This window comes from Pongo pygmaeus, chromosome 19 (assembly GCF_028885625.2).
Source record: "Pongo pygmaeus isolate AG05252 chromosome 19, NHGRI_mPonPyg2-v2.0_pri, whole genome shotgun sequence".
Taxonomy (NCBI): Eukaryota; Metazoa; Chordata; class Mammalia; order Primates; family Hominidae; genus Pongo; species Pongo pygmaeus.
The window spans coordinates 75373232-75384342 of NC_072392.2; the positions used below are offsets into that span (position 1 = coordinate 75373232).

Below are 11111 nucleotides of genomic sequence, written 5' to 3' on the forward strand. Positions count from 1 at the left end.
GGCCAGTTCGCTTTTGCTGTACACTAGTTAGGGATGCAGCCTCTGGAATCAGCCCCGCCAAGAACAGTAATGTGACCTTGGACAAATTACTTAACTTCTCTGTGGCCATTTCTTCATCTTCCATCTGGGAATAATACCCACTCCTCTGAGAACCATGAGTTAACACAAGGCCAGAGCTGAAAACAATGTCTGCCCAGCACACTGTCAGTGAACGGTTAAGCATTAGGTAATATTTTTATTATCTTCACACTTGAAGGCATTGGAACATTTTCTCAAACTCTGGGTTTTGAACATAATTTGAAGGACTTGTTAATTGTCTGCTCACCTCTTGAAAGGTGGCATCATAATGATTAGATACATAATCAGAATATCTTCCCAGCTGAGCCATGGTAAGCAGAGCTCTAGCCCAGAATGATGAATAGTTATTTTTAATACAAACCATGGATGTGGCTGTTACTGGCAACTTCGGCCTGATTTCCCATATGCAAAGAAATCCCCTACCAGGGGAAAACAAGCAATGTTAGAAACCTGTTGGGTTTGTCCTGTTATCATTACAGGGTAAAGCCAAATTCACATTTAGTAGCCTGATGGGCATTAAAAATATTAGTCACCGAATTAATCCCAACAAATAACAATAATTGATTGGCTCATTGATGTATTTCCCCTTGTCTTCCCCAACCTTTCTCTAACTAGTCAGAAAGGAAAGTTTTCATATTTTCTGAGAATCTCATTACTGCTCTCAAACCATGCTCTATATCTTAGTATAATTTAAAAAATGAGTCAGCACAAGCACCTCAAAAAACTAGCATAGAATATGAAGCTATTTCTCTTCATATTAGAAAAGTGCAAAAATTTTTTAAAAGGTTATTCAGGGTACCAAAGGTAATAGAAGAATACATGAAGAGTGAATGTTGCAGTAGATTTTTCAAGCTAGCTTCCAAAAGTAGGTAGAAAAAGATAAATGTTCTTCATCAATCAATCAATACAGGTATTCATCATCTCAATGGTGTCATCCATGTGAAAATGGACATAGTTATTAAGAATAAACCCAAAGAAGAAACCATCTTGTATGTGACTAATTATAACTTCTCCTTTCTTGAATATTGGGGCAGCAGGGGAATAGGAAGTCAAGATACTCCAAGTATTAACTTCATTTGCAAATTGAATTGTACATAATTGTGCACCATGCTAATGCAATACTGCTTTTAGTAATGGGATCCAAATGAAAATTTAGAAAAGGTAAACTCCCCCTAAACTGCAAACACGTCTGAATGTCAATTCAGTTAGGAGTCTATTTAGTTATTACACTTCTTAGAATAAAGCCAGTTAAAGGCCAGGAAAAGAACACTTGCTTTAATCACTGAAACAATCTACACATATTTCTCAAGGCTCCACTTAACTCATCCTGCAACATTTATATTAAAAGTGACCTATCACCTAAGTGATCCAGGAAAGTAAAGGAAGAGTTTTAAGGCTGAAGGTAATTCCTCCTGAGCTCTAATACCATACCCTAAATTTCGCCTCGTTCTTAACTCTTTTCCATGACACTGTGTATGGCTTTTAAGCGAGTCCAGAAAAATGGCTATCATTACTACTTAATATAAACCATGGGGTTCTGTATCATGTAAACCCAGAGCAACTCCTCTTTGAAGCACCGACATTCAAGGCTCAACATAACATGTTTCAACTCTATCTTAGTGCTGTACATTTTCCAAGTACCTGCGAGAAACAGATAGCAGCACCTCCATTTTTCTGTTAATTGTGCTTTTGTTGCTGTTCTAAGACTCCTTCCAAGGCTGTTAAACTTGAAGAGAGTTGGGAAAAGACAAGAACATCTTGCCTTCCCGATTGGGTATTCAGGCTTCACTCAGTAAAGCTGTCATGAAGTAGCGCAAAGGGTCAGAGACAAACCACATGGCATCTGATATTTGCCTGTATAAGTTTAAAATAAAAATGTGACACTACAAGAAGGTTAACATGTGGACCTAATTTTGAAAATACAAACAGGAAGCACCCCCACCCCAATATTACCATTTAAAAAAAAAGGAAACCAAACCTCAAAGATACCTTCCAAGGAAGTGATGGGTGTGACCCAAACTAACAAAAGTAATAAAACGTCATTTCAACTCTGAAACCATCAAAAGTGAGGGTCTCATTCAACCAACTAAAAACCTAACACCTGTAAATTACTCTTCTCTTTTGAGTAGTAAAAACAGCATAGATTTAGATGCGCAAAATCTTCTCCAAACTGACATAGGCTTTTCAGTAGCAGAGGATCATCATTAATAAAACACCCAATGTCAAGATTTTGCTTCAAATAAGGCCACTATAATTAAGAGTGAATACAATTTTAAAAAATATTTATCACTCTGATGCTTAGAACTTAAATTTAAGTACAAAAACTGTCTGATCAATGGAAACTAGATTGTCAAGTTTGACTTTCTTATTCCCAGAAATAAGCATAAAACTGTTGTGTTTCCAACACTGCAGGGGAAAAAAAAAACTGATTTTAGAAGAGTTCTATTCACAAAGCTCAGAATTAAAAACATTTTCTTCCTTTAAATACCACACGTTTGAGGACAGCGATAGTGTAGAGCTAACTTTGAAGCATTATTTTTATTAAGTTGCACAGTTAAAGTATTTTGATACTTTGACACTCTATAGTATCAAAATAAAAGGATATTCTTCTGAAGAGTCCAGTAACCTGGAATTGCCAGATAGCTTTTTAAAAGAATAAGTTTCAAATTATCAGAAAAATCATACAAACTAGGGTTATTTTGCTTCCTTTTGTAGGAATAATGCAGTAATCTACACTCTTAACAGAAAGGGAAGAAATGTGTCACAGATCGAATGTCCAGAAATCTGTGAATAACTTTATGAGATACAGACATGTTTGTAGGGCACGAAAATAGTTAGGCTTCCTTCGATTCCACCTGTAACCTGCATCTAATCTTGAGCATGTTATTTACCTATCTATAACGTCTTCCTTTTACAATAAGACTACCTGTGTCACCTACCTACATAACAAAAGGCCAAATAAACCACAACAAATGGATTCATAATATATAAGCCTAACAAAAATTACAGACAATTTGAATACTAACAATACTATGATTTGAAAAAACTCGACTTAAGTATCAAAAAGTAATAAACGGCAACTTTAGTCTTGATGTGGCTTTTACATATGTAAATGACATAAAAACAATCAAGAGAGGAAGAAAATGGAGATGAGATGAAAAGTCAGAGCAGGATAGGAAGTGTTGACCAAAATATTTATGTTGTAACACTCCAAACGATGATAGCACATTTTTCTCCTACTATCATACATATTATGAAGTACACACCTTAAATTTCTTAACACAATCCATATTAATATCCCGTGGGCAAAAAATACAAGCACTGAAAAGGTGAGAACTGATGAGAAGGTGGGATAGTTTACTTAGTTGGGTATACAGCAAAGATTTTGTGCAGAGTTTAGCTTCAAGTTATGCAATAAACAAACTGCTGGTGATAGAAATCAACTCTTTTTTTCTGACGGTTTGCTTTACAAAAAAAAAAACAACAAAACTCTCCATTCCTTCCCTGTGTCTCAATCTGGAGCTTGAAATTTCATCTTCCAGAGGCTACAGTAGCAAACAAGTCATCTCCTAGATAACGCACTTACCTGACCCAAGGTGTGGTGTTGTTTGAATTAAACGTAACAGATACCACAAATTGTCACACAGGAAGTTTTTCTTAAAATCAGCAGCCCCTTCTCTTATTTAGCCATGTCCATTCTAACAACTGTGATCTTCCATGAGATGGAAACTGGTACCCAAATGAATAAACAGAACAACCCAAAGCCTTAAAATAAAATCAATCAGTAAGATTCTCCGCATTTGAAGTGATCAGAACCACTCCAATATTTACAGTGCTACAAAATGAAATTTTAAAACATGAAAGGCACACTCAATAAAATACATCCTCACCTAGGAACTGACAGGCAATGAACATAAAGCAATATAACATAAGCAAATGGACAATAACAGAATGTTGGGGAGAGAGGCACAGTTCTATTATCTTAATTGAACGATAACGAAATTATTTGAAATAATGTAGACCCAACAGCTGAAAGCTTATTATGGCCCAGGCGGCTATCCAACAGCTTTGGAAACCTAAGATCCAAGCAGACCATAAACACCACTTGAAGACTGAAAAAAATGACATAAGCCCAAGTATGATATTCGGTGTCACGCTGGCCCTTTCAAAGGGCATTCCCTGAGGACACTGCAGAGAAAATGTATGGAATTGCATCTAGGCAAAGATCTATATGCTGCATGATGCTTTGGGAAGAGCACGAATCTCAGAGTCCTTGAAGTTTCAATCCCTGGATACTCAACAAACAGCCATGTCACCTGAGCAGGCCACTTACTCCACCTATCTGGGCCTCAGTTTCCTCATTTGTACAATAAAAGAATGTGGCATCATCGCTGGGTTCCTTTCCAGCTCTAACATTCTTTGACCAACTTTTGCCACTATTTATTTGATAGAAGGTATGGCGGGATCACAGGGACCAAGAAGAAAAGAACTGACTCTGGCTCTTTGGCAAAGAGAGAATCGGTATCTCTTTTAGCCTTTAAAATTCTTGTGGTTTTAATTAATCCCGTCTTTCTAAAAGCTGGCACTTGTTTTTCTTCTTTGCCTTTTCCATCACTGCTGGCTACAAGTGTTTGCAACCGCCTCTTGCTCCGTGTGAGTTCTTTCCTCTTTGATCACCCCGACCATCTTGCCAGATTCCTTTAGCCTCAGACCAGCTTTTGTGATACAACTCCCCTTCCGACTCTCCATATCTATCCCCGACACCAGGAGCAGTTTTAACCCTTTATCCCTGACTAGAAAGAAAAACCACACTGCATCCCACGGCCACACGCACGAGCCCAGGCCTGGCGGGTCCTGATGTGGGATCCCGCCCCCCAGAGTCTTATCGAAACGTTCGTATTTGTTGTCTTGACTCCTTATAAGGCCCTGTTTCTTGAAGCTTTGCTAATACCCCCCACCGCACCAGGCACCCCCGCAGGCTCATCCCATCCCTGGAGTCCCGGGCACCTCTTTTGAAAGAAAGAAGTTAAAGCAAGGAAGACGGCTGGGGCTATTCGGAATTGCAACGTGAAGGTGTGAGGCGGCTGACAGCAGCCCCCTGAGCTCCTAGGGGGTCGGCGCGGGGTCCCCACACACCCACTCGGCACACGCGCACGCAGCCTTTAAAGCGCACGCCCCCCGCGGTGCCGCGGCGTTCGCAAGTACCCCTCGCGCGCCCCGCATTGCCGTCAGCCTCCCCGGCAGCCAGCCCGGACCCCCTCTCCCCGCGCGCGCCCCTCGCCCAGCGCGCAGCCACCGCGGCCCGGGAGCGATGGCGGCGGCGCGGCCCTGACGGGCGGCTGAGCGGCTGGAGCGCGGGCCCCGCCCGGGCTGGCTCCCCGGCCTGGCTCCCCCGGCCCCGGGCCCAGGGCTCGCCCCGCAGCTCCTACCTTGCTTGGCCCCTCGGGCGCCCGCGGCTGCTCCGGCCCCGCTGTCTGGCTTGCCCGCCCGCCCGCTCGCTCCCTCCCTCGGCCGGGCCGCCGCGCGGAGTTGCCTGCGCTGGGTCCCCGCCCGGGGTGACGGCTCCGGCCGCCGACTCTCCTCCCGCCGGGGCCCGCGGGGGCGCGCGCGCCGCTCACGCGCGGAGGCCCAGGGACGCGCGCCGCTCACGCGCGGAGGCCCAGGGACGCGCGCCGCTGGCAGCCCGGAGCGCGCCCCGCTTCCTGGTTCCGCCCGGCGCGCGCTCGCCAGCCCTCTGTCCCTCGCGCCCCCTCCGCGGCCGCCCCTGAAGGACCCGGACCCCCTCGGCGCACCCGAGGTGGCAGCGCGCTCGGCGGGGCCGGTGCCGGCGCCGCGCGCACCCCCTTTCTGCGGCGGTGGGGTGTCTTCCCGGCTCGGCTCCCTAGCCGACCCCGCACCGCAAGCACATGCTGCTTTGTTTGGGTTGGGTCGACCACCACTAGCAGGGCTAGGGCGCACTGTCGTGGTCGTTTTGGTTGGCCCCCTCCGCGGCCCGCCCACCTCCCTCCCTGGGAGCCCAGGCCCGCGTTCCGGGTCCTCTCCCTCCGAGGCCGAGGTCAGAAGTCCACAGCGGCCCCGATCAATAATTATCCTGGGTTTGCCCCCGGGAGGGCGTCTCAGCCAGGGCTTCTGCCGCCTGCATGGGCACGGCAGGAGTTCACATTCGCCCAGGCCGAATTCACCTGTCTGTGTTCCAGGGTGAACCTACGGAGGACGGGGCGACTGGGGCCGGTTCCCTTCCTGGGAAAATCTGGCTGGCTCCCACCAGTCAGAGCTGCGGGAGGGACTGCTCTCTCCAAAGAAAGAATAAACAGGGTCATCTGTAGGATCCAGGGGAAGGGGGTCCCCCAGATCCTTTCCACGTGCTGAGGAGGGGGTTGCAGTGTGTGGGAAGCCAGCCTGAGTCACTCACTCTCCTTTCCTCTGCCTCGTCTCTCTCCCGGAGCTGGCCAGCGGTTTCCCTGGCAACCCTCCAAGGGCTAGCACTAAAGCAAGACATAGGAAAGCTCCAGAAGCCAAGCTGCAGGGGCCAAAAAAGAGCGAAGGACCCCTCCCGGCCCCACTCAGACACACAGAGCTCCCCTGTGTGTATGCAAAACGTTCATGTCCAGAGATGGCCCAGAACCGCAAGTTCTCCCATAGTCCTCCCTGGGCAGCTCTTTCCAGCGGCCTTCTCTTCACCTCCAGAATGACACCAGCCACAAAGGTCTCCAGCTGGTCAAAAAACCCTTCTCGCCTACCCAGGGCACTGCTCCAGTCCCACACTCTGGGCCAACACCTGACACAGTGCTTTGCACAGGGTAGGTTCAGGGAGCTTGGAGGCCACACTAACCCTAGGAAAGATGAGGCCAATTTCACCAGGTGGCCAAGGGAGGAATGACATTCCAGGTAGATGGAATGAAAGGGGCTAGTTCTTGGAGTTGAGAGGCCAGTGTAAGGGGAAAGGCCTGGCTGAAGCACTTTTTTGAGGCTTGGAGCAAGGAAGATGTGGGTAGATCTGAGACTTAAGAAACGAAGAAACAATGAGAAACAGATTCTACAGAAAGGAACCTCCTCCAGTCATAACAAAGGAAAGTGGCAGAGTACTGGGAGGTGTTGTGGAAGATGCTCAGCCTCCTCAAACACAACCCCCAGAGGGCTTGAGGTCGGGTACTGGGCTGGCCAAGGCACAAAAGATTTCTTGTTGGGCTGGAAGGAGGAGAAACTAGCTCAGCGGGAAGAGAGGACTGATAGTCATCATGGATGAGGATGAGAAGCCAGGCTTGACCCAGGGCCGCCCAGGACAGTGCCAATTCCACTCAGCTGCCTGGCTCTGTGTGCCCTCGCTCCTCTCTCCAGGCTCCTGGGCCTGGCCCTGCAATGAGGGCTGCAAAGGGTGGGCTCCTCCTGCCCACCTGACTGGCTGGGAAATGTGAACCTGGCACAGACTCTGCATCCTCTTCTCTTCGTCCAGAAATAAACCAGCCTACAAGCCTCTCCCCCAGGGCAGGCAGGCTGGGCAGCTGGGCAGAAGAGGCAGGACTCCCCTCCTACCCACCCTGTCCAGTCCCACACCCTTCCCCTCACGCTATTCCCAGAAACAGAGGACAGTCACTATGCCTCAGGCAGGATGGCCTTGTGTTCTCTTGGTGACTTCACTGTAAAGTGACTTCCCTGAAGAGTGGTGGATAGGGGACAGCAGCAGGAACGGGCTTCACCCAAGCTCCGGCAGCTCCTTCCCTTCCCCCAGATTTGCACAGAATTCCTCACCCTTTGCATATAAACACACACCCTCCCTAGGTCCTGCTCTGTCTTCTTGGACAAGAATGGGGGTGGCATTTCTACAGGGAGGTACCAGGGCCTGGCCTCAGAGGTGGGGTATACTCCGAGCATGGGCCCATGGCCCCACTTCTAGAAGCCTTCTCCGGTGGGGGCTGGAGTGCAGGTAGACTGTCCAAGCAGAGGCAAGGTGGGGGTGAAACAGGATGTTTAAGTGCTCCAGGGCTTCTCCCCTTTGCCGCAGGGTGAAAAGATACTTCCTAGAAAGCCTCCAGCTTTCTTAGGAAGGCCCTTCACCCCTACCCCACCTCCCCTCTGGCTCCCATGTAACAGGAACTCTCCTTGAAGAAGGGACTTGGAGCACAGGAAACAAAGGCATCTCTGTACCACCTCCCTCCACCCCCCAAGGAAGGTCAGGTCAAGGTGACCTCAATCTGTTCTCCCCAGAGTAGGGGCATGGGCAGACCTGATTGCCAAGGGCAAGGCAGAAAGGGGACCTGGGATAATTCTTTCTCTCTCCCTCTTTTTTTTTTTTTTCTTTTTGAGACGGAGTTTCGCTTTTGTTGCCCAGGCTGGAGGGCAATGGCGTGATCTCAGCTCACTGCAACCTCCACCTCCCTGGTTCAAGCGATTCTCCTGCCTCAGCCTCCTCAGTAGCTGGGATTACAGGCATGCGCCACCACGCCCAGCCAATTTTTGGATTTTTAATAGAGACGGGGTTTCACCATGTTGGCCAGGCTGGTCTCGAACTCCTGACCTCAGGTGATGCACCCACCTCAGCCTCCCAAAGTGCTGGGACTACAGGCGTGAGCCACCGTGCCCGGCCCTTTGGGATAATTCTCTTAATCCATAAACTCAAACCCACCTTCATGTAAGTGTGCACAGAGCACACTATCCCATTCAATAGAGCAGGGGTGTAGGCTGGGTGAGAATGGAGGTGCCATGCTCCACACCGCAGAAAAATGGTGGGCTAGCCCAGCCCAGAGAGGCCTCTTCACTCTGCTAGTGTGTGCTGAGCTTGGGGAACCTTAGAAAGGTTATACTGAGACCCTGCCCACAAGGCCCGGCAACTTGGATCCTGGTGCCATCTGTGCACTTACTGGCCAGACAGCTTTGGGCAGGTTTCTTTCATGGACTAATCAAAGGGTGTGATTCTGGCCCTGACTGCCTTCAAGGTTATTGAAAGGATCTGTTGAGTTGAAGAGCACAACCATGTTTGTACACAAATGTGCCTTGATATAGTTCAGGATACGAGCATAGTGTGCCAACTGAAGCCTAGGCTGCAGACTATTATTATTCCTAATAAAATACAGGAGGTCTTCTTTTGGAGAATATATTTCTTTTTTTTTTTTTTTCTTTTCTTTTTTTTTGAGACAGAGTCTCACTCTGTTGCCCAGGCTGGAGTGCAGTGGTATGATCTCGGCTCACTGCAAACTCCGCCTCCTGTGTTCAAGAGATTCTTGTGCCTCAGCCTCCCGAGTAGCTGGGATTACAGGTGCGTGATACCACGCCCGGCTAATTGTTTTGTATTTTTAGTAGAGATGAGGTTTCACCATGTTGGTCAGACTGGTCCCAAACTCCTGGCCTCAAGTGATCCTCCCACCTCAGCCTCCCAAAGTGCTGGGATTACAGGCGTGAGCCACTGCACCTAGCCTGGGGAACATATTTCTGTAAGATTTCTAAAATCCTTCCTCACTCCCCGTCTAATGCTGTGACTTGGATTTGGGGGTGAAGAGCAGTTAGGGGCAAGGAGGCCAGCCTCGGACCGCAGCTCAGTCAGACCCTTGACAGTTTCTGATCTTCCTGAACCCCCATCCCGTGGCCTCAGTTTTCTCCTCCACAGCCTGGTTCCCCAAAATCACCAGGGCGCTTTGTGGTGGGAAATTGCAGAGGCCAAACCAGGGGACTGAAAGCAAAAAGAAACCCCAAATTTGACATTTCTGGGTAGTTGTGTTATCTGGAGCCACGACCACAGTCACCTCTTCCCAACCCAACTCTGACATCCTTCCCTCTGCTCCCTTGGGTGCCCTTTGCCCATCCTGGAAAAGTTCCATAGCTCCTCCTCCTCCCCACTGCATCTCAAAGGGAGAACAGGCACAAAGAAATGGAGAGAAACCCAGACAGAATCAGAGAACCAGATGGAGACCTAATGAGACAAGGGAGAGACACAGAGAGAATAAAAGCCAGAGTAGGGGCCGGGCACGGTAGCTGATGCCTGTAATTCCAGCACTTTGGGAGGCCGAGGCGGGTGGATCACCTGAGGTCGGGAGTTTGAGACCAGCCTGACCAACATGGAGAAACCCCGCCTCTACTAAAAATACAAAATTAAAAATACAAAATTAGCCAGGAGTGGTGGCACATGCCTGTAATCTCAGCTACTCGGGAGGCTGAGGCAGGAGAATTGCTTGAACCTTGGAGTTGGAGGTTGCTGTGAGCCAAGATCGCGCCATTGCACTCCAGCCTGGGCAATGAGAGCGAAACTCCATCTCAAAAACAAAACAAAACAAAAAACAAAAAAACAACAACAAAAAAACCCAGAGGGGGAAATGTGCAATGAAAGACACAGATATTCGAGGCCTTATAGTCAGAGACCAAATGAGGAGATGGTCAACCAAGAGCACAGCCACTGGGCACAGGGTCTGGGTGGGAGGCACGGGAGGGCTCTGAAAACACAGCCACACACCCTTTTAGGCCCATCCTTCCCATTCTGTTCTCTGGCACCTCAATGCTAGCTTTTTAGGACCTAGGACTGCCCACACTAAAGCCAAGCCCAGCCCAACCAAGACAGATGTTTGGTGGGTGGGGCTGCCTGCTGGAGCAACAGGCCTCTGCAGGCCCTGGAGGAGGAGTCTAGAGAGGTGGCTGCCTGGAAGAGAGCAGGCAGGATCCCCTCTCTTAAGCAGGCACCCCCACCCCCACCCCATCAGGTGCCCAGATGTCAGTGCATGGCAAGGGTGGCCCTCTGCCTTCCAGACCTGGGTAAGAGGACTTGAAAACCTGAGGAATCTGCTCCCATCAACTGACTTCCACACCTGCCTGAAGGCAACTGCTGGAGGGCACAGGTGCCAAGTGGGACCTACCCAAATGTGGCAATGGGTTTGTATCCAGCCACTGACAGGCTGCATGATGGTGGCGAAGTCACTTCCCCTCTCTGGCCTTTGTTTTTCCACTTGTAAAATCATCTTTATGGTCACTTCCAGCTGTGGCACTTGGCTTTCATTCCAGGTGACCCCCTAGCTCTGTGTCTGACCCTCCCCTGCCAAATCCATTGCTCA

The 11111-nt window shown here is 48.8% G+C and overlaps 1 protein-coding gene across 5 annotated transcripts in view; it reads right to left on the bottom strand.

Annotated features, from left to right (window-relative positions):
• Positions 1-11111, bottom strand: part of STAT5B (signal transducer and activator of transcription 5B) — an 81820-nt gene that overhangs the window by 69432 nt on the left and 1277 nt on the right. For 3 of the 5 annotated variants that reach the window (XM_054457590.2, XM_054457588.2, XM_063655942.1), the window contains exon 1: positions 5508-5657. The exons of 1 other annotated variant lie outside the window; for it this stretch is intronic. The gene's annotated coding sequence lies outside the window, so the exon portion shown is untranslated. Of the gene's footprint in view, positions 1-5507; positions 5658-11111 lie in introns of those variants that run through there. One more of the 5 variants, XM_054457592.2, reaches the window with a different exon arrangement.